Source organism: Camelus dromedarius, chromosome 8 (genome assembly GCF_036321535.1).
Source record: "Camelus dromedarius isolate mCamDro1 chromosome 8, mCamDro1.pat, whole genome shotgun sequence".
NCBI classification, from domain to species: Eukaryota; Metazoa; Chordata; class Mammalia; order Artiodactyla; family Camelidae; genus Camelus; species Camelus dromedarius.
Window position 1 is genome coordinate 31,321,343 of NC_087443.1, and position 21,825 is coordinate 31,343,167.

The 21,825-nt window shown below is 38.3% G+C and overlaps 1 protein-coding gene across 3 annotated transcripts in view; it reads left to right on the forward strand.

Annotated features, from left to right (window-relative positions):
- The window catches only part of P4HA1 (prolyl 4-hydroxylase subunit alpha 1), an 88,460-nt gene that overhangs the window by 5,175 nt on the left and 61,460 nt on the right, over positions 1-21,825 (forward strand). Inside the window, exon 1 of one of the 3 annotated variants that reach the window (XM_010984168.3) lies at positions 15,196-15,391. The exons of 1 other annotated variant lie outside the window; for it this stretch is intronic. The gene's annotated coding sequence lies outside the window, so the exon portion shown is untranslated. Of the gene's footprint in view, positions 1-15,195; positions 15,392-21,825 lie in introns of those variants that run through there. One more of the 3 variants, XM_010984170.3, reaches the window with a different exon arrangement.

Sequence of the window (21,825 nt, forward strand, 5' to 3'; positions counted from 1 at the left end):
AGCATTAGATTCATTTTTAAATAATGAACAATAGTCTTTAAACCCATCTTCCTATACAGAAGGCATTTTTTGGGGGTGGGAGTTGGGGGGGAAGAGAAGTGTTGGGATGGGAATTCAGAGACCTTTCAACCTTTCTGTATCTCTAATTCTATCTCTGTCTGCCCAGTTCACAGCTCACTCTAACATTTCATGAAATTCTACCAATTTCAAAGGACAGGAGTGTTTCTAGGTGTGTTTGAGTTTATAGTCATCCCTTGACTACCCAGGGCAAGAGGATTGTTTGGCTGAAAGCAGTCTCCCAACGAAACTACTTTGATGCTGTTCCTTTTTCTTATTACTACTAAAATTACTTGTTAACACGGAAGACAGTTTTGAAGGCCATTCTTTCAACACATATTTAATGAGTACCAAATGTGCCTGGGACTGTTACAGGTACAAGATACAGCAAGGAACAAAACGTGTGAAAATTTCTGTCCCCATGTAACTTATATCCTAGAGGAAGAAACAAAGAAGTAAATATGAAATGTACCACATGGTTCATAAGTGCCAGTGAGAAAAATAAAATATGATAAGAGGAGGGAGGAATTTCATATTTTATATAGGGTGGTCAGCCTCATTGTTAAGGTGATATTTGAGTAATGACACTAAAGGAGCTGAGGAAGGAAGCCAAGTGGATACCTATGGGAAGACATTTGTAGACAGAAAAAAAAAAATCAGCAAATGCAAAAGATGTGGCGTGGAAGCGTGCCTGGCAGATTTGAGGAAAGGCTAGGACAAAGCATGGTGGTGAGAGATGAAGTTAAAGAGTAGCCAAGCACCAGATCACATGGGGCCTTATAAGTTTTAGAGTTCTTATAGAGCCATTGTAATGCTTTTGGCTTTTACTCTGAGAAGATGGGATGCTACAGAAGAGTCCAAGCAAGTAGATGAGATGATTTGTCTTAAATTTTAAAAGAATCACTCTGTGTGTGGAGAGTAAGACTGTAGGGGATAAGAGTTATTAAATCCTGAATGTCAGTGTTAATATGTACCTAGGTTACATGTACATTGTTACATGTTAATATGTACCTAGGAAGAGGAGGAGGAGGAGGAGGAGGAGGAGGAGGAGGAGGAGTAGGAGTAGTAATAGTAGTAGTGCTGGTTAGTTGACCAGTTACTTCTTTTGGACCTTTCTTTTAGCATATGAACCCAAACTTTTTTTTCAAATTGTTTTTAAATTGACATATAGTCCATTTACAATGTTGTGTCAATTTCTGGTGTATAACATAATAGTTAAGCCATACATATACATACATATATGCTTTTTCATTATAGGTTACTATATAATATTAAACATAGTTTCCTCTGCTATACAGTATAAACTTGTTTATCTATTTTATATATAGTACTTAGTATCTGCAAATCTCAGACTCCCAATTTATCCCTTCCCACCCTCTTCCCCACCAGTAACCGTAAGTTTGTTTTCTTGTCTGTGAGTCTGTTTCTGTTTTATAAATAAGTTCATTTGTCTTTTTTTTAGATCCCATATATACATAATATCATATGGCATTTTTCTTTCTCTTTCTGGCTTACTTCACTTAGAATGACAATCACCAGGTCTATCCATGTTGTTGCAAATGGCATTGTTTTATTCTTTTTCATGGCTGAGTAGTATTCCATTGTATAAATATACCACAACTTCTTTATCCAGTCATCTGTTGATGGACATTGAGGTTGTCTCCATGTCTTGGCTATTGTAAAGTCCTGTTATGAACATTGGGGTGCATGTATCTTTTCAAGTTCAAGTTCCCTCTGGGTATATACCCAGGAGTGGGATTGCTGGATCATATGGTAAGTCTATTTTCAGTCTTTTGAGGAATCTCCATACTGTTTTTCATAACGGCTGCACCAAACTGCATTCCCACCAACAGTGTAAGAGGGTTCTCTTTTCTCCACACCCTCTCTAGCATTCATTGTAGACTTTTTAATGATGGCCATTCTGACTGGTGTGAGGTGATAACCTCATTGTAGTTTTGATTCACATTTCTCTGATAATTAGTGATATTGAGCATTTTTTCATGTGCCTGTTGGCCATTTGTATGTCTTCACAGAAGAATTGCTTGTTTAGGTCTTCTGCCCATTTTTGGATTGGGTTGTTTGTTTTTTTCTTGTTAAGTTGTATGAGCTGTTTATATATTCTGGAAATTAGGCCCTTGTCAGTCTCATCTTCTGTAAATATTTTCTCCCATTCTGTAGGTTGTCCTTTGTTTATTGAACCTAAACTTTTTATCAGATTGGTAGATCTATTTAAGGAAGGAACAGAAAATTTTAGGGAAACAAGATATAAAGTCAGTGACTTCCAAAGAGATGGGGAAGCATGCTTAGAGAAAGTTAGGACTCTAATAATTTTTTAAAATCAAAATTACTGTATTTTTGAGCAATTAAGTATCAAATGCTATAATAATAAAAATAATAGTGCTAAGGTTTGAATGTCTGCATTCCCCCTGAAATTCATATGTTGAAATCCTAATGCTCATTGTGCTACTATTAGGAAGTGAAGCCTTTGGGTGATTAGGTCATGTGGATGAAGCTGTTATGAATGAGATGAATGCCCTCATATAATAGAGGCCAGAGAGAGCTCCCTTGCCCCTCTCACCATGTGAGGATACAGTGAGAAATCTGCAGCTTGGAAGAGGGCCTTGACTTCCAGCCTCCAGAACTGTGAAAAATAAGTTTCTGTGTTTCATAAGCTACCCAGTCTGTGGTATTCTGTTATAGCAGCTCAAACAGACAAGGACAAACAGCTAAGATTAATTGAGCATTTACTGCATTCAAGGCACTATGCAGAGTGTTTCACGTGTTTATCATTAGTCCAAACATCCTATGAGATATGTATTATTATTTGCACTTTACTGATGAGAAAACAGCGGCTCAGAAAAGTTAAATAACTTGTCCATATTTACACAGCTAGTCAGTTGAAGGACTGTCTGACTCCAGACAGACCCTGTGCCTTTCACTACCATAAAGTACAATAGACCTGGGTTGTACCTCTAACTGGGTGTGGGGCAGGGAAGCTGCACATAAACATTGGAAAATAACAGGAATGATGGAAATAATCTCGTTCATTGATTGGAAGATTTAATTTTGTTAAGATGGCAATATTCCCCTAATTGATCTACAGATTCAGTGCATCCCTATCAAAATCACAGCTAGCTTGTTTGCACAAGCAACAAAGGAAAAAATAGAACTTAATCAATATTAAGAAAAAAGTTTGTGCTGCAAACAATATCACCAAGAACTTGAAAAGATAACCCACAATATGGGGAAGAAATACATTGCCAGTCATATATTTGATAAGGGATTTGTATCCAGAATATGTAAAGAATACTTACAGCTCAGTAATAAAAAGATAAATAACAGAATTTTAAGATGAGCAAAGAATATAAATAGACATTTCTCCACAGAAGATACAAAAATGACTGATAAGTGCAGGAAAAGATGCTCAACATCATCAGCCCTCAGGGAAACGCATACCAAAATCACATGAGATACCATTTCGTACTCGCTAGGATGGCCACATCAAAAAGGCAGATAATGACAAGGAGTAGTGAGGATGTGGAGAAAATGGAATCCTCATATACTGCTTGTAGGATGTGTAGCTGCTTTGGAAAACAGGGTGGCAGTTCCTCAAAAAGTTAAATATAGAGTTACCAAATGACCCATTCCACTCCTGGGTATATATTCAAGAGAATTGAAAACATATGTCCACACAAAACTTGTACACAAGTTTTCATAGCAGTATCATTCAAAATAGCCCCAAAGTAAAAACAAACCAAATGTCCATCAACTGATGAAGGGATAAACAAAATGTAGTACATCCATAAACAGTGTTTTATTCTGCAATATAGAGGAATGAATTACTAATAACATGCTACAACATGGATGAAACATGAAACATTATGCTAAGTGAAAGCATCCATTCACAAAAGATCACATATTGCATTTATAAAATGTTTAGAATAGGCAAATCTGTAGAGGTAGAAAGTAGATTAGATGTTGCCTTGAGGTGGGGATGGAGGAAGTGTTGGAGGAGAATGGGGAGTAACTGCTTGTGAGAACAGAGGCTTGTTGTGTTGTTTTGTTTTTTGTATTTTGGTTTTTTTTTGGAGTGATGAAATGTTGCAAAATTGATTGTCGTAATGGGTACACAATTCTGTGAATGTATTAAAGATCATTGAATTGCACACTTTAAATGGGTAAGTTATGTGTTATTTGAATTACAGCTCAATAAAGCTGTTAAAAATAGTCAACCAAATCATTAGTTATGTTAAACAATCATAGTACGTGGTTAGTAAATACAACAAATACGGTGTAAATAACTATAATCCTCATAGTTTTTTAGGTCATAAGATAAAATTGTTTCTCCTCAGACATGCTTAAGTTCAAAGCAATGGCATTTGTTTAATCATGTGATAAATTAATACTGCATAGTCTTTTAAGGGCACAAATTGAGCCTCAAGTCATTGGATCCCAGTCTAACTTTTAGTGGTGAAAGTAACAATGTATTTTAAAGATACGTGTTTATTAATTTATTGAACATATACTTACTGAAAACCTAGCATGTGCCAAACATCATGCTAGAATCGGGGATACAGTGGTGAATATATAACATATTGTCTCTGCCAGCAAAAATTAACTGTGCATGTACATATGTGTATGGTGTGTGTGTGTGCACAAGCATGAGAGAGAACAGCCCATTACTCAACTACGGGAGTGGACATTAGGATATAGGGATACCTGAGCAAACTTGAGGAGAAATTGCAAATTCAGTCTGTAAGTGGGCTTACAGTTGGATATTGTCTCACTTCACGTGGGGCAAGAAATAGAGCTTAACAAACAGAGTGGGAAGTGGTTTACAGGAAGGTCTCTTAAATAATACGCCATTGGCACAGAGCCCTGTGTGTCTGCACAGCCAGTGGTGCCATAAATACTGGGACGTCCTTATGCTTCTCTTCTAGAGCAAAGTGCAATAAGTTTCCTTCTCTTTCACCTGCCCAAATATGGGGTAATGTTTAACACAGAGCAGTGAATGGAACCAAGACTGAAGGCCAGACTCAGCTGGAAGACAAGATGAAGCAGAACAATTAGGGTATACCAAGGTAAAAATTAATTTGAATATGTGATTTTGTTAGTATAATGCAGTCACTAGACTGAGTATGGGTTTCTATTTCCTGTTAATTGATTCTTACTCACTTTGCTTTTGCTCTTCTCTTTTAAATTTTTTAAAAAAAATTTTATGACCACCTGTGGGCCATTTCATTGTAGTCACTAGCAGTTCCATCAGAAAGTTGGCAAAGTTAAAAAAGAAAAAGATATAAAATTGTCTGTTTCAACCTTTAATGAAAATGAATATATGTATGTATATGCATGACTGAGACATTGTGCTGTACACCAGAAACTGACATGTTGCAACTGATTGTACTTCAATTAAAAAAAAAAGAAGGGAATGCAGTTTGGTGCAGCCACTATGGAAAACAGTGTGGAGATTCCTCAAAAGACTAGGAATAGACTTACCTTATGACCCAGGAATCCCACTCCTGGGCTTGTATCCAGAAGGAAATCTACTTCAGGATGACACCTGCACCCCAATGTTCATAGCAGCACTATTTACAATAGCCAAAACATGGAAACAGCCTAAATGTCCATCAACAGGTGACTGGATAAAGAAGATGTGGTATATTTATACAATGGAATACTACTCAGCCATAAAAACCGACAACATAATGCCATTTGCAGCAACATGGATGCTCCTGGAGAATGTCATTCTAAGTGAAGTAAGCCAGAAAGAGAAAGAAAAATACCATATGAGATCGCTCATATGTGGAATCTAAAAAACAAAAACAAAAACAAACAAACAAAAACAAAGCGTAAATACAGGACAGAAATAGACTCACAGACAGAGAATACAGACTTGTGGTTACCGGGGGGTGGAGGGTGGGAAGGGATAGCCTGGGATTTCAAAATTGTAGAATAGATAAACAAGATTACACTGTATAGCACAGGGAAATATACACAAAATGTTATGATAACTCACAGAAAAAAATGTGACAATGAGTGTGTATATGTCCATGAATGACTGAAAAATTGTGCTGAACACTGGAATTTGACACATTGTAAAATGATTATAAATCAATAAAAAAATGTTAAAAAAATAAATAAATAAAAGAAGAGAAAAAAAATTAAAAAAAAAAACAACAAAAACCAAGATACAGAACAGAATAAAAAAAAAAAAAAGAAAAAGGAAATAATAAAATTGTCAGCTTCATTATCAGTTAAAAAGTCTGGCAAAATGCTTTCATTGGGTTATAATGGGTTATAACTATAGGTAACTGTCACTTTTCTAGTGTCTTGCATAGTTCCATCTTTACCCCAATGTCCAGAGGGATTCTGAGTATGCGACAAAGTATACACTGTGTGTGGTTATATTCCCAAAGTAAATGTAATTTTTTCTGTTACCTAATCTGATTATTTTACTATCTCAGTTAAAGATATTTTAAAATCTCTAATATTTTATAAGGTAAGGATTATTCAGACACATGATCATTAAAAGTTTTCAATGTTGGGTGAGATGAATTTAGAGATTTCCCCCAATGTACCTTATCTATAAACTCTGTATTCCTATATCACAATGAAAGCTTAGGAGGTAGTTTTATCAGTATCTCGTCACAATAATGCTTCATTGAAAACAACCATGCAATTACAGGAGCATACAGCCAATGTTTATTACTCACATACCTGGAGTGATTGGCTAGGTGCTTCTGCTGATCCTGGTCAATCTCATTTGTGTGTCTAGGGGTGGTGCACTGCTGGATAATGTAAGATGTTCTTGGCTGGGACAACGGGGGTGAGTTGGCTCTGTTCCATATGTCTGTCATTTTCTAGCAAACTAGAATGGGCACATTCTTTTGAGGATGATGGCAGTGGGCAAAGTCACAAGTGAAAATATGCAAGTCTCTGCCTGCATGTCAAAGTATATTATATGGTTAGGCCCAGTGTTACAATAAGAAGATATTACAAGGTTTAAAGGCAAAGGGTGTTTTGAGGGGTTTAGATCAACTACAGAGTTGCAGGCAACAGTGCCCAGGAGATCACTCTCACTTGCAATACCAACTGCAAGTTCAAGAGGTTCTCAAAGTCATTCTCAGTTTTGATGGAAGGACCCGCAAAACTCACTGAAAGCTATTATACTCCTGGTTATGGCTTATTACAGGGTAAAAATACAGGTTAAAATCAGCCAAGGGGAGAAGCACATAATGTGGAGTCTGGGGAGTTACTAAATGTTGAGCATCCATTGTTCTCTCCTCCTGGAGTCAGGATGCAGTATTTCCCCAGCATCAGTGTGTGACAATACGTATAGGATGCTGCCAACCAGGGAGACTCACCTGATCATTAGTGTCCAGAGTTTTATCATAACCCAAAGCCCTGCTCTAAATCACATTGTTGGTCTTTCCTACTCTAAGATGACTGGGTGTGGCCAACCCCCACCCTAAATCATTGTTAGACTACCCACTGTGACCTAAGGCCCTCAGGCAGACAGTCCTATCAGGCCTGAGGTTACCTCCTAGAAACTGAGGGCAAAAGCCAGACCTCATTTTGGGCAATGTAAAAAAAAATTTTCACTTTTTAAGGCATTTTAATGACCAGAATTAATGGGAAGGAATATAGATGGTTACCCTTTATAGAAAGAACTATTCATAGCTTTAAAAAAATTTTAAGTGGAAGTATAGTCAGTTTACAATGTTGTGTCAATTTCTGGTATACAGCATAAAAGTTTCAGTCATACTATACATATATTTGTTTTCTTTTTATTATTATTATTATAAGTTACTACAAGATATTGAATACAGTTCCCTGTGCTATACAATATAAACTTGTTGTTTATCTATTTTATATATAGTAGTTAGTATCTGCAAGTCTCAAACTCTCAATTTATCCCTCCCCCCCCCCCCCCCGTAACCATTAATTTTGTTGTCTATGTCTGTGAGTCTGTTTCTGTTTTGTAAATAAGGTCATTTCAGTTGATTCTCATAATGTCTTTGTGTGGTTGGTAGGACACACACATATTGTTATGGCCATTTGGCAGATGAAGAAATTTCAGCATAAAAGTTAAAGCAATTCACTCAGGGACACTCTTCTATGTTAAAATGTCCCTTGCATTCTTATGCCATGAAGGGGTCTCTTTCTCCACATTCTGCATTAGATTGGGATTGTATGGAGATTCTCCCTTGTCCTGGTCCAGACTCAGTCTTACGCAGGCCCTGTGTGCATAGGCCTTACGGAGGTGGGACTTTTTCAGTCTCTCCAGAAAGGTAGCCAACTCAAACATTTATCTATGGTTGGTCCTGGGCAAGCATTTCCTTCTTCTCTGTCAGCAGTTGTAGACTTCAGCTTGTTATCAGTGTAGGATCCAGGGTCCCAGAGGGTTTCCTGCCTCTGCCCCAAGGATAGAGGGCTGTTCTATAGTTTCTCCATCCAGAAGAAATCTTCACCTGTGCCCTGGGGGCCGAAGGGTTTGCTGCCACTTATCCAGTGGCTTCCAGCTTTTGCTTCATAGGATAGAAGAGTCTGAGGCAAAAGGGTTGGAGGAGGCTTTATGTCCAACTCCTAGCAGCTGCCAATTACCTCCTTTATGCCTGCACCATTCAGTGGAGCTCTGTGGTCTCCTGCCTTGCTCCCAGTCTTTCATCTGAGCACCAGTAAGCTTGTGGGAAGAATTAGAGAATACGCTCTTCCTTTATGCCTGAGCCTCCCAACTGATACACTTGGCCTTTCACAATTTGTTAAAATTTTTGCTGAATTTTTTCTTACTCTGCAAAGGTCTGAACTTTGTGTCCCATTTCTTCTTGGAACTCAGGTTACTTGGTTGCCATGCAACCTCTCAACTGCCTGATATGCTCAAAAACATTTATGATTTTGTAGATTACCTGGCTTTTTTCTCGTTGTAAGGGTGGAAACAAAATTCCTTGCAGTTTTCTACATCCTAAGCAGAAATGCAGGTCACACCTAAACTGAGAGGCTGGGCAATTTGGAAAGTCTTTTAATAAAGTTGGTGAAGAGGGGAATGAGTACTAGGTAGGCAACCCACAGCATCCAATCCAAGTACAAATACAATTAATGAATACAATTCTAGCAATAGGTTTTGTAAAGGAAAAGTTTGGCTTTCTTTGTTTAAGCAGTTTATGGGTTGAGAGAGGCTAGGTAATGCTCCAGTTGTAAACAACTTTAACTTTTAGTAGGATATTTTTCACACAAGCTATGTATCCAGTGGAGACTGTCAAGGCGGTGGAGAGTTTGGGACTCTCTTCATTGTAGGAACGCAGAGACCTGGACTGATGCAGATTTCATCTTAATAGGGGCTTCCACGGTAACTGCAACAGTGGGAAGGGAACATGGTGACTTTCTGTCTGACTTTCAGTTTGACTTTCAAACATGTCACTTTCATGGGCCAAAGCAATTTAGTTAGCCACAACTAACTTCAGAGAAAATGAATAGCAGACCTTTCTGTCTGGGAAGAGAAAAGCCCCAGAACTGTTTGGTGAACAACACTAATGTATACCAGGGAGAGGTAACCTCGCCTTGCCAACCAGCAGCAGAAAGATATGTGCAGTTAATGTGTGGTTGACGCAAGTTGAGCAGAATTAAATCAAAGGAAATCACAGATTAATTTTCAATTAGAACTGCAAGTAGATAGAAAGTCAGAATTTTAGTCTTTATTCAGTTCCTGTTGTGATATGGAAATCTGCTTAATATTGACAAACTGGTTATTAACTGGCAGAGTAAGTTTGAAGCCTCTGATGGTCCCTGTCATTTCAAATCCATTAAGATTCAGAATCAAATGCTTAAGTTTCTCTACAAATTTGGCTCCCTTTTCCAACGTCCTGATTTTGGTTGTTGATACCACTGTTTGGCCAGTTTCCCAGACTAAAGATTATGGCACAGGTTGTTTTTTTGTTTTGTTTTTTTTTTTTTTGGTAGCTCATATCCTGCTTTATGAGAGTACAATATGAGGTCATAGGCCTTTTAATATTAAAATAAAGGTCTTAATTCTCCTGTCCTACTTGCTGAGGGAAGATCTTTCTCCTTCTCTGGAGTCCTCTTCCTCAGTTAATTCCCATGATTTCAAGAATACTTATCCGGTGTAAAGGGTCAGCCCTAATCACTGCATTCACCTCTAGGAAAGAACGTTTGGAAATTTACTCAGACCCTTGAAAAATGTCATTGTTTTCAGCCATTGTTTCAGTCATGATTGTATAAGTAAGTGGATTAGTTTCTTATTGCCGCTATGACATATTATGACAAATTTGGTGGCTTAAACAATACAAATAAATTATCTTACAGTTCTGTAGGTCAGAACTCTGACAGTGGTCTCACTGGACTAAAATCAAAAGCATTGTCAAGGCTACGTTCCTTTCTGGAGGCTCTAGAGGAGAATCTAGTTCTTTGCCTTTTCCATTTTCTAGAGGCTTCCCACATTCCTTGGCTCATGGCCCCCTTCTCTCCATCTTCAAATCAACAATGTATCAAATATTTGACTTTTCTTCCTTCCTCGTATCTCCTCTAAACACAACCTGGAAAGGTTCTCAGCTTTAAAGAATCCATTTAAACAGATTTGGCCCCACCTGGATAATCCAGGCTACTCTCCTCATAGAAGATCCTTAATTTTAATTACATCTGCAAAATTCTATTCACAAGGAAAGTAACATATTTATAGGTTCTAGGAATTGGGATGTGGACATCTTTGCGGGGCCATTGTTCTGCCTGCCACAGTGAGTGTCCCTTTGGAGGCCACACGGTGGAAGTGGTTTGCAGCCACTTTCCTCAATGCCACAGTGACAGGATATTAGTGGCTGGTGTGGTTTTTAGTTTCAGCTACATTCTAGAATATCTCACCTCTTGACTTTCATGTCCCTACACGTGATTAAGGAGGAAGTCCCTATCACTCCTAGTTGTAAGACCCATCCCATGTCCAATGACATGGAAAACGCGTATATTTTACTTTACTGAAGGTAAATAACATAATGTTACTTCACTGTTTAAAATACTTCAGTGCCTTCCCACTGTACTTGTCACAGTGCTAAGCAGGCCCAGCATGATCTAGCCTCTGCATTCCCCTCATACCAGTTTCTCCCTGGCTTACTGCACTACAATCACACCGAATTTCTTTTAGCTTCTCAAATGCAACAAGCTTTTTCCTGCCAGAAGATCCTCACACAGGCTGTTCTCTCTCTTTAGAATGCTCTTATTCACACACTTCAGCTGGCCAACTCTGGTCTCCGTTCATGTCACTTCTTCAGAGACACTTTCCCTGTGTTATGAATGTAAATCATGTCCTTCCTATTATTCTTTTCCATAGCACTTGCTGTGTCATTCCTTCAGTGGTCGTGCGCTGCCCTCTTTCCTCCCACTCCAGCCCTTAGCATTGTTTGGCCCATACAGGGAAATATTTATTGGATGAATGAATTCCCATTGCCCCAAGTGCAGGTTTTAAGTCAATCCAAAAAGGTTACACATTGTTTAAAAGCAGAGGCTATCTAATTCAAGTTTGATTTTCCACAGCCCAGTAGGCAGTGTCTTGGACACAGTGGTAGACCTTCCTTAAATATTTATCCAATGAATTTTGGATTATTAATCTAGATTCCACTTTCTTCTAATTCACACAGCATAATATTCTAAACTACTGCTTCCAGCATCTTAATCCTCTGCTAATCTTACCACTATTACCTATTTCATCACATTCAGCTTTGTTCTTAACCCCAACTCTCAGGTCAAGTATGCAGTATTTTATAATCCTTACAACACATTCAATACTTATTCACTCTTTCAGATGACTTCTAATTGTTTCATATGTGTGAATGCCTTCAAATATAGGGCCTACGCCTTCTGTTTTGGTGTCCTTTTTTGTGGGGCATAACAGCAAAAAATGCTCAATGTCGAGGGAAGAAACCATCATTCAAAAGGCGAAAAAAAAAGTTGACATTACTTTCTGTGTGTAGAAGCACTCCGCTTATTAGACACAGTCTCTCTGCTGATCTTAATCAAGTTTTTTTGTGAAAGATGGAGTTCAGGGATTGGCTGACCTTCAAAGGTGAAAGTGGACTGACGTCAGCTGTGGAAGCATGATTACCCTGGCGGAGAGACTGTTGACAATTGGCTGAATTTCACAGCTGTGTTCACTAGAGTAGAGCTGTTGCTGTTTGGCTAACTTTAAAAAGTGGGAGGCTGCCACTGACTGGCTGGCTTTATAGAGACTTGTTCACAAAACTGAGTGGCCTCTTATCTATTAATTGAGCTTAAAATCACGTCTGCTCATAGTTGTTACCATAGCTACATAATAGTCTTTTGCTAAGAATATAAGAGAATATAGGACTTAATATTTTTTAAAGAAATACTTATTGACTGACGAATTTTTTTTTTAGATGCAAAAGAAGAGATTGAATGGAGGTTTAACTCGATTCTAATGTTTAACCATTCAGAGGGGAGTCATATTCTCTTTCTACTCCCCAAGGTATCTCTCTTCTTCATTCTAAGCAAGCAGGGATGACGGCTGAGTAGTCACATGTAGATTTGATATGCAGTGTCCTTTTTGGGCAACCAAATGATGTTGATGATGGGGGATAGGTTAGAAGTTTCTTTGTTTCACAACTCATTATTGATAATGTTATGTAAACCTTTAGGACTATTGTCACATTTGGAAAATCTCAAATAAGGGTATTTATGTACAACAAGTTTAGGACACATCAGTTTTCTTTAAACTGATGGCACTCTAGTTTGTTGTGGATATCTTCATTACATTCTGATAAAAAAAGAACTTCCCTTTATTGGCTAAGCATTGATAAGCACTAAATTTTTAATTAAAAATTTATACATACAATAATTGGAAGAGTTTCTCACAGATTAGTTTTAGGCTCCTTAAGTTTCAACTTTGCTTCTCCACTATCCATTTATTTTTGATGCTAGAACATAGGACACATTCAAAAGCTATATGCTGTCTGGCCCTGCACCTTTGTTTTACAGTGCTGGGTGGGGCAGCACAATGGTAGTGGGAACATTCTTGGATGCCACTCCTACACTGGGACAGCTGAAAATATCTTAACTATGGGATATAACATGGGAGTGACTGTGAATTACAAAAATATATCCCCTAAACTCAAACCAAATGTATTCTAACTCAACTTCCCTTCAGTTAAATTTTAAAAATGCCTGCTAGCCACTCCAGAACCACTAGACAAGGAGAAATATGATGGAGGGAAAATCAGTGAGGAAAGAATTAGCAGCCTAAAGATTGCAGTTAAGATGTTAACTTTTACATATTTCACAAAAGCATATGACCATGGGAGCATATTGCTAGGGCCCCGCCAGGGTCTTGGAATAGGCTAGTGCAAATGAAGCCCCCTGCCTCAAGGTCTGGAGCCATTTTATTCACAGGGTAATTGCAGTTTTCAGAGTCAGCTCTATATAGGGCCAGCAGATGCATTGATTATAGCTCCACCTGAGATGAAGATTTGAGGAAGAGTTCCTTGCCTGTTGTGTCAAAGGGCTCCCTGCTATGTTTAGACTACTGGTTCTCAAATTCTTTGGTCTCATAACTATTTCACACTCCTAAAAAAGCGCTGAGGACTCCAAAAAGCTGTTATGTGAATCATATCTATCAAGATTTACTGTATCGAGAGTTAAAATATATGTATAACTGAATTGCTTTGCTGTACACCTGAAACTAACATTGTAAATTAACTACACTTCAAAAAATAAAATTAAAAAGTTAAAACAGGCATGTAAAATATTTGTTTATTCATTTTAAAACAACAATAAATCTGTTACATGTTATCATAAATAACATATTTTTAAATGAAAAGTAACTTTTCCAGAGCAAAAAAAAAAAAATTAGTGAGAAGAGTGGCATTATTTTACATTTCTGCAAATCTCTTTAGTAGCTGGTCTAATAGAAGATTCTCATATCTGCCTCTGTATGCAATCTCTTGCAATAGTGCAGGACATGTTTCTGGAAAACCCCACTGTACTTTCGTTAGAGTGAACACGGCAAATAAAGTTTTAGTGTGAAATAATTTTGCCCTCTGAACCCCCTGAAAACACTCTGAGAAGTGCTGATTAGCAGTATTATATTTAATCACTATATAGTGATATTCTGGTTGCCTAAGTTTCCCAAAGTATCCCCTCTATTTCTGTGTTTGTGTAATCAACCCCACTTCCTAGATAAGAGTGAAATGTTAATTATTGCTATGCTTTTTGGCATTCATTGTAAATTTTAGAAACAGCAATTTTTAATGACTAACAGATCTTAGAGGAATCTTTCTTCCCTTTCAGTCACAAGGGACAAATATCTCCTTCATTGTCTGCTCCCTGATAGTAACGCTTTCTTCTTTCAGGATTATAATGACTTAAGGCAAATGTTAGATTAAGACCAAATACAGCACTGGCTGCCTTATATGCTTCAACACAGTCTAATACTTACCAAGCCCTTTCTGTGTGCTAGGCATATGTTAAGTGCTTTACATACATTATCTCATTTAATTCGCACGATAATCCTACGAGGTATGTATCATCGTTCTCATTTTGCAGTTGGGGAAACTGATATGCAGAGATGTTAATGTCCAAAGTTTTAAGGGACTGAGCCGGGAATTGAACTCAGAAAATCTCCGGAGCGCGGAGTCCATTACCTACTGATAAAGTATAAAGATGGGAGACGGAGATTCATGTAAAATGAGTGTAGGTAACAGAGGAAGGTTCTCAGAACAAAAAGCCTCAGGGCCAACACAGCTGAGATAATCAAGACAGTATGTACTGTGTTTTTTCCACCCGATGCTTCTTTTCTGCTTTATTTTCTACGTTCGTATGTTCCCTCTCTCATATTAAGATATTTCCTCGCTGGTGGTTTCTTCGCTCAGCCCTGACTGAGGCTGATCCTGAAATTCAGGCGCTCGCTAAACAACCTGTCGAAAGGAGCGTGGCAAACCCGAGGTAACCACGGTAACAGCGGCGTGGTGAGAACCCTGCGCAGGCGCGTTCCATCACAGGCCCGCACGCCGGCCCCTCCTCTCGGCCTCGGGCTCCACGGGCTGGTGTGGAGGCCGGGCGTGGGCCGCGGGTTGGGGCGGAGAGGGCTGGGCGCCTGCGCAGTCCCTGGGGCGCTGGTGTGATCGAGCTCACGTAGCGAGGGCTGCAGTCGCCTCCTCCTCGGCACTGCCGTCGCGGCCTAAGGATATAAAAGGGCTAACTGGCTCCCTCTGCTGCCCAGTCGCGCCGCCAGCGGGCTTAGGGGAGTAGGTAGCCGGCTCGAGTGAAGGCTACCGACCCGAGACTGCAGAACGCGCCGCCCTCCCGTCCCACTTCCCAGGTGAGACGCTTCCTCGACCTTGGGGACTGAGGCTAAAATCCTTGGGCAGCCGTGGCCTTTCTCCGATGGTCCTGGTGGTCTGGTCCCTGTCCCCTCTGGTGGGACGGCTCGGGGGCGGTGGGTTCCCCAGTTTACTGCTCAACCTCAGTACGTTCTCCTCTGGAGACGCGGCCCCTCGCCCTCCGCCTCGCTCCCCTTCGCTGCCCGAGACCCCCTTCTGCCCTCCGCCGTGCTCCCCTTCCCACCTCCTCCCTGGTTGGCGTTCCCGACTGTTGGGGCTGCGGCAGCCTCTGTCTCCGCCCTGAGGACCAGGACTTTCCTGAATATTCCTTCCCGGGGTGGGATCACCCTGTTGATTTTTCCGAGCGCCTCTGCTACCTGGTCCTCCCTACAAAGCTGAGGGGTACGCGAGGGTTTTCGGCCTCCACAGCGGCAGATGGTGAGCATGTGGCAGTGGAGAGCGGACTTTAAAGCTAAGAGCTGACGCTGAGGCACTAGGGCGTTTTTACCCTGGCGAAGAGTCGTCAGGTCTGGGAAGCGGACCTGCCCCGGGAAGTTCAGGTTAAACTCATCTGTTGCGCGCAGTGGTGCTGCCCGAGCAGCTAGACGTAGCCCCGGGCGGCGAGTTTCGGGCGGCTGGATAGAGGAAGTCGGCTGTCAGCTCCCCTAGTCAACGGGGAAGCTAGGCTTCTTCCTTCCTTCTGATGCCACATAAATTTTTTAAAGGCACATGAGCTTCTCCCCCTCCCCCTCTCTTTCTCTCAGCAGAGTTTGCTACTTTTAAAAGTCCACATCAGTAAATCGAATTCTATGGTTGTGTGGGAACTTTGAGTTGAGTTACATGGATGGCCCCCAGATGTGTGTTTTAAGGGGGAGGAAGGATGGTACCATGAGTGATGGACTGCTTCTAAATAACCGAATGTATTAAATAAATTAAGTTTTTACACATTAACATCTTAGGCACTGCAGATAGACTGGAGTAGGTAGACTGGAGAAGACTCATGGAATTTTGCACTGTTTGCTTTAAGAGATGAAGCAGCAGCTAGATCTCCTTTTAGGAATTGATTGGAAAGGCCGAAGAGGCTTGCCAGTTTCAACTTAACTGTTTCTGGTTTCTTCAAGAGCCGTGGCTCTCGGACTTTCCCTTGGAATGCACTCTAAAGGAATGAAGTAGCCACTACTGAGTGGGGGAAGGGAAAAGGACGTGGCAGCAGTGTTCTTTCATCAACTTTTGGCTCTTTTTTTTTATAGGTTCTGGGAAGAAACGTATTTCCCCTTTTAGATTTAGATGCAGCTTATGAATGAGGCTAGTCTTTTCCTAAAATAATCAGATGAAATATTCAGTCCACATAGCAGGAGCATTGGGATTTAATTTAGAAAACATTTTAAAGGTATTTTTCTGGTCAGTTATGTATGGAAAAAATGAGTATCTTAAACAGGAAATATTCAAGAAGCTCAAAGTGAACAACCTTGAATATATTTTTGCCTTGATTTAAATTTTAAATAGATATTCAGTGATTTTTCTTTAACTTTGACTTTTAGCCTGTGAATGTAATTTCTGAGTGAACTGTGAGCTTCAAATTTTACCTTTTTCTTTGTGTGGGAAGCACAGGTTCTATCACTTACCTTTAAAAGCCATGTCGGTTTTGGTTTTGGAATATTATGCTTTAAGTCCTGCCCGTATTTTAGATAGCTAATGGCAAATGCTTCTTATAGATTTAACGTAATTACTAGGAAAAGGACTACTTGGTGTGTTTAGGTGAATAATACTATTCCTTTGGCATCTTTAATATAAGTTTTATTTTGAAGTACTGAAAGCCAAGAACTTTGGTAAGTGGATAATTGTATTGGCCATTTTATATCCTGGTAACTAAAGTAATAAAAAAAAAACATGAAAAATATATACAGCTTTTTTTTGGGGGGGGGGTGATTGGGTTTATTTATTTATTAATGAAGGTACTGGGGATTAAACTGGGACCACATGTGTGCTAAGCATGCACTCTGCCACTGTGCTGTACCCTCCCCCCACACAACTTTGAATTATTGCAGAAAAATTTATAGAGTGTAAAAGACTCATGAAAAAAGTTTTTATTACCAGGGAAGCCCAGGTTGTTGCAGGTGAATCTTGACTTTTTCGTGAAGAGGTGTTCACCTTTTCTAATACTGCAGAGTGGGTTGCATGCTGACAAAGCAGTGTCTTTCATAGGGCATGTGTTCAGACTCCTGCCTTTATTCCAGGGATGCAGCCATAAATCTTGTGAGCCTTCACTTCTGTGGAAGGAATGCCTTATTTTACTTAGCAGTTATTAACTGGAATATAATTACATCTCTTAGATTTGAAAAGTGTACTGTGTGAGATACATGGTAGCAGTTCTCAACCTATTTAAGGTACTGAAATCCATTGAGAATCTGATGGAAGATGTGGACCCTGGGTCTGAAAATGCAAGTACACACATCTGCATAGAATTTTAGTTACCATTTACAGATACTCTCTCCCTCCATCACAGATGCATCTATAAACTCTAAAACCTTAACCCTATAATACCTAAAAAGTAAGAGGTATGAAGTAAATCCTTAAAAGCATTCAGTTATCTTGGGGCAGGAACTCTTGAATATTTCTGAAAATTGAACTGGGCCTGTAAGTCTGACTGGACTTGACTATAAAGATGACCCTAATAAACTTTTGCTAAAAGAGTTTTAACAAAAGTTAATAAGTTGGTTGGAGAATTGTTGAATTGCTAAATTGCCTAGGCAATCATACGTCACATTGGCCTCTGCCCGTACCCCACCTCCCATATATTGTAATGTATTTTTGGTTCTACTCTGAAAGTAGATAATACTTGAAGATAAAGAAAAATAAATTGCACAAGCCTTTGGCATTAAACTTTATTGCTCTTCTTATAGTGAGATCTTGAATTTTATAATTATATCATAATGGTATATCTGTATAATATATATATTAAGAGACAAGCCAAATAAAGTGTGTATGTATACTTGTTAAACTAGTTAAAGCTTCATTCATGTTTCTATTCAGTGAAATTTATTTGTATAAATTAAAGCTATCCTCTCATTAGGTTTCTTCTAGCCAAATATTGTATCTCAGTAAAAACTAATGAAATTCAAAAGAATTCATTAAGGTTACTCCAGCAGTTTTTGAACTTGCTATAATGAAAAACATTCCTTTTCGTGTTGTTGCTTTGGATGATCCATTTGACTATTAGTATATTTGGCTGCTCTTTGGCAAAAAATACAGTATGGAGATTCATGCTTCTTACATAGCTGTCATCAGTGAATGAGTGCTATCTTGGACTTCTTCCCCTTCTTGCTTAATGTTTTATGTTAATGTGTCCATATTTTGGTGGTGTACATATTTTTCATTTAAACAGTGATATTATATCAAGTTGATATACTCAGCCTTTCTTGTTGGTCATTTGAGCTGTTTCTCCAATATAAGTAGTGTGAAGAGAAGGCTGTAATTTAGTGGCTTATTTTATCCACCTGTACAGTAAAACTTTAACCAGGTTTCTTTCTGAGTATTTTGTTTTGTTGAAGGAAAAGAAACAGGTGACAATAAAACCTTACATCAGTAACTTTTCCTTCCCCCTAAGAGAATTTTCTAGGGGATTGAATTGGGCTCTAAAAAGATTTTTAAACAACATGCTAACAACTAAAGCACTTTGCAGTTTATAAAGTGTTGTTTAATATATGGTATAATTTGATCTTTAAAGTAATTCTGTGAAGTTGTTTTATATCATTCCCATTTTACAAATAAATTGAGGCTTCAAGAAGTCAAGTATTTTGCCCAAGAATACAGTATGTGGCAAAAGTAGGATTTGGACCCAGATTGTTTTCTGACTGATATATTCCTTCATCTATGATAATTGGTCAATCTGACTTTGAGGTAATGGAAGGAAACAAATCAGTTGAATTGCATATTACCGATATATTAGAAATATTTTCAACATCTAGAGTTGAAATAAAATAGTTTCTGGTTGGTAGTAATTCCCTTAGTTATTCCATTCAATTTAATTTTAAAAGCATTTGTAACATGCCCAGTGGACTATGGGAAAATCAAAAGTGTGATAAATGTTTCACAGGAAAAATAGGACATGAAAAACTACAATATACAAACATATTACTAATATCTGACTTGATGTTAAATCTGAATAAGTGCTGAGTGGAAACCTGTATCTACATTCACATCCTCTGCAACCATGAATTCATTTTCCCCTATTCTAGTATTTGTGGTTTTATTTTGCATACCTTTTCCTCATCTTGACAACCTTGGATCTGGCATTAGAAAAAGAGAATTGAAGACTAGAAAAAAAAGAGGGAGACTAGGGTAAAGGAAAATGGAACCTCTTTTGTAGAAGAGCTGTGGGAGGGAAGAAGTGGAGGTAAAGTATAGCTGGGCCTCAGAGCTATAGAGTAGCAGGGGAGGGGCTGCTAAAGCTGGTTTTGGGTGTTCTGCTATGGACTAACTGGCCCTGGCCGGAGTAGATTGTGGTCAGAGTTAAAAGTATGTGTAACTTCTTTTGTGTTAGGAATAGGACTTAAGGTATACTGTAGGTGCATTCAGGCATTTGTCACTCATCTATGCAGAGTGAGTTAAACAGAAGTTAACCTCTCTAGATGTTTTCCATTCAGGCATCAGAGTTACTTTGATTTTGGAACTACAGTAAGACCCGAGAATTAGTAGTCAGCAACTATAAAATAAAAAGGCATTGAACATTGATACGAAGCACCAAATAGAAGAATAATATATCTTGTTATGCATGTCCAAGCAGTGAAAGAAACGGACTCTATTAGCATCTCCTCCCAAAATTTTAACAAGAAGCTTTTGTAAAGTTTCCAAGGAATAAATAATAGAAATGGAAGCTTGTAAAGTATTAATCACTAATTTTCAGAGGCCTATTTTCTGTTTTGCTGAATATGTATTTGTAAGATTTTTAACCTCAGTACCTAGCTCTGTTTCCCTAGTAATTTCTCATGATTTTCAACCATGGATTGTTTTCTGAAAAATTCTAAGAATTCCGTTAAGAAGGGACACTTGTATACAAAGTCTGTTTAGTTTGAGAGAATGAGAGAAATTATCCTGGAGGTGTTTTCCTTGATTCTATATTGTGATCATTAAGTATTAGCATCTGTTGTTATGTTCTTATTTTTTAAGTGAAGTTTAGTCAATTATTATGTTCTGAACATTGTGCTGAGAAAGAATCATGATAACTTCGTATTTGAAATAGTGTTCAGAATGGAGGACAGTTATATAAATTTATATGTCTAATTATTTTATTTGAGTGTTTAGTAAACATTGCTTAACTGATTTTAAGTAGGCTGAAGACTTCTCTTACACTCCAATCTTAACTGGATTTGCAGATCTAATTCTTTCAAAAAATCATTGTGGTCAATCAATGTTTATTTTAGTGTTTATTAAACCTAGTTGTTTAATTTAGGACCTCAAAGCTTTATTTGCTGTTCATATTGGCTTTGTTCTTGCCCCCTTGTTCTAACAACTCCCCCCACTTTTTTTAAAACCCTGGCAAGATTTTATTCATATTCAGAAGTTATATGAAGATATCTCATATAAATTCTCAAATTTACATGGTCTCAAATTTACTAATCTTTTAACCTGAAAGATATTTTGATCTCAGTTTTCTGTCTGAATAAAAAATATCTTAAATAATATTATTTGTGAACAGTAATCATAGCTACCAAGTGATAGTGTTTTATAAATAAAGAAAACACCAGTGATGACATATGACGGTGATTACTCATAAATTAAGTAATTGGTATATTTTAACAACTTTATTATTGAGGTGTAATTGCGTACAATAAACTGTACCGTAGGTAAGTTTTGACAGAAGTATATATCCACGAGATTGTCAACACAATCAAGATAAGGAACATACCTAACACGTTCAAGAGTTTCTTCATAACTCTCTCTATACCCTCCCTCCTGCTCCTTCCTGCCCTTTCCTCATCCCTAGGTAACCACTGATCTTTTTCTAACACTTAAGATTTGTTTGTATTTTGTAGAGTTTTCTGTAAATGGAATTATATAGTGTGTACTTTAGGGGGGAGGCTGTCTTCTTGCAGTCAGCATAATTGTTTTGAAATTCATTTATGTTGTTATATGTTATTCCTTTTTATTGTCAAGTAGTATTATTTGTATGGGTATACTAGAAAAATTTTTTTGTTCATTTACTAATTGATGGACATTTGAGTTGTTTCCAGCTTTTAACTATCATTCATAAAGCTGCTAGGAACATTCACATATAAATTTTTGGAGGAATATATCCTTTTTTTCCTCTTACATAAATACTTAGGAGTGAAATAGCTACATACGTGGTAGGGAAATGTTTTTCCCCAATCTGTGACTTGTCTTCATGCTTACAACAGTGTGTTTCAGAGAATAGGAACTGTTGCTAATCATG